The sequence below is a fragment of the Diabrotica undecimpunctata genome, chromosome 2 (genome assembly GCF_040954645.1).
Source record: "Diabrotica undecimpunctata isolate CICGRU chromosome 2, icDiaUnde3, whole genome shotgun sequence".
In the NCBI taxonomy this organism is placed as follows: domain Eukaryota; kingdom Metazoa; phylum Arthropoda; class Insecta; order Coleoptera; family Chrysomelidae; genus Diabrotica; species Diabrotica undecimpunctata.
This window is the reverse complement of record NC_092804.1, coordinates 127287605-127290040: the sequence shown is the minus strand read 5'-3', so window position 1 is coordinate 127290040 and position 2436 is coordinate 127287605. Positions and strand designations below refer to the sequence as shown.

Below are 2436 nucleotides of genomic sequence, written 5' to 3'. Positions count from 1 at the left end.
TTTCGAATGACCAAAACAGATTAGCAAACATTGTTAGATTTGATTGGACCTGTTATTTCCAAAAAAAAAAGATACGTCATTTAGAGCAGCAATTCCTGCCTCCGAACGACTTGCAGTTACGCTACGGTTTTTTGCCAGTGGAGATTCCTACCATTCTCTCATGTATACCTTCAAAATGTCTAAGCAAACTATTTCAAAATGTGTTGCAGAGGTATGCAAAGCGCTCATAGGTGCTCTTCAAGATTACGTGAAGGTAAGAAAAAATAACTATTCATCGTACTTTGTTATATATTTAAAAATATAAGAAATTACAACTGCAATAAGAGAGTGTGAATGTCCTCATCTTGATTAATAGTAGAAGTTGATGTCGAACTCCGACCACTTAATGTATTGGGGTAATGTCCTGGAGATGGTATTGAATTATGGGCAACATTGAATGATTGCAGTGGATATGCTTGTGAAGTAGATGAATGAGAATGATTTATGAAATGAGGATTATCGTATTTGCCCATTTCTGCTTCAAATAGAACAGTATTAATTATATTCTGAACGGAAAATCTAGCAAATGGCGACACAATTTTTCAAAGCTTCATTGCAACTTGTTCACCAAACAATGAAAATTCATTCTTTTCAGCCCTTTTAGTAGTAATAGATCGCATAAGATTCACTGCCTCGTTTACAATTGGTAAATTAGTAGCCATACTTTTTCGACCACTGAACTTCACAATGTCAATTGAGTTTGATTTAGATTGAGATTGAGCTGTTGTTCCAACATCATTTTCGGAACCATTAATGCTCTGTTCAGATGACTAAAACTAACGAAAGTTGGTACTTTATAGCCAAGCAGTTCAACGACAAATCGAATTTTCCAAATTGTGTCGGAGCTATGGACGGCAAACATATATCAATACAAGCTCCTATAAATTCAGGAACCGATTTTTTCAACTACAAGAGCTTCTTTAGCATTGTCTTCGCTGTTGTAGATGCAAATTATAATTTTATATATGCAAACGTGGGATGTCAGGGACGAATATCGGACGGGGGCGTATTCAACGATTCATATTTCAAAGAGTGCCTTGAAGAAAATACCCTAAACCTTCCACCTGCTTGTTCATTACTAGGACGAAGCACTGATGTTCCATTTGTTTTTGTGGCGGATGACGCATTCCCACTATCAACAAACATTATGAAGCCATTCGCAGGACATCAGGAAAAAGGTTCAAAAAATAGAATATTCAACTATCGATTGAGCCGCGCAAGAAAAGTGTCAGAAAATGCTTTTGGCATTTTAAGTGCTGTTTTCCGAGTGCTTCGTAGGCCCATGTTGTTGGAACCAGAAACTGCAACGAACGTAGTTTTGGCCTTAATTCACCTACACAATTTCTTGAGAAAAAACACTTCAAGAAATCTTTACACTCCACCTGGAATGATTGATGTAGAATGTTCGGATACTGGAGCAATTAATCCTGGGCTTTGGAAACGAAATGCTTCCTCTAATGAATTGCTCAGTTTTGGCAGAAGGGCAAGAAGGAGTGGAGCTGCGGCACAAAATGTGAGAAACGAATTGGCCGAATTCTTCATTTCTCAAGAAGGAGCATTGCCTTTTTAATATGATAAATGAAATACGATATACCAATATGATTATATCAATATTTTCAAATTTATGTATAAATATGAACTCAATTATTAAGAATGAATAAAGTATCTACTACAGTGTAAATATGATATACATACCTCTGAATCTTGCGTTACAATAGGTTTATTCTTATCCTTCAGAAATTCCATTAACTTATACGCAAACCATTTACTTTTGTAAGTTTCTTCGGTTCCATTACCACTTTTTTCTGAATCTTTCTCTTTTTTTACTTCCCGTGCAAAGTGACTTAAGAGATATCTAATCTTTATTTCGATTTCCTCTTTCTCCACTCCAAAAGATACGCTTATTTCCAACAATGCATCGCGACGTTTGTTCCGGTCTTTATAATCTGCCAATCGGCTGTTCCACAGAACGGGGCGCTCATGATACATTTCAAGTAGGTTTTGTGTATTTTCTTCATTCCCCTCCATTTCCCGAATAACAATAAAGCACGCAATTATTGTGAATCGACAGGCCACGAGATGTCTTCGTGATCAATTGCACTGATCCCTCACTGAATGCCGACGAGGATTGCCTACATAAAAACGTACACACTACACTAATCGGTACGGTTCTCTTTCATCGAGACCGCCATCAATCGTGTTTGGAATCGGTTCGGCTTTCGGCCTCGAACCCAAGCCGCAATTGCGTCCGTACTCCGTACTACATGCGGCTTTGCCGATCGGCAATACCGATCGGCAAGGCATGGCATAATGTGGATGCGCCTTAACATTCTAAGTTACCAATTTACTCTAAATAATATTATTATACTCTATATAATACTATAAAAATTATCATTA

General features: G+C 37.4%; 1 pseudogene; it reads right to left on the bottom strand.

Annotated features, from left to right (window-relative positions):
* Window positions 1–308: 308 nt before the first annotated feature.
* Window positions 309–2166, bottom strand: LOC140433911 (uncharacterized; annotated as a pseudogene).
* Window positions 2167–2436: the final 270 nt, after the last annotated feature.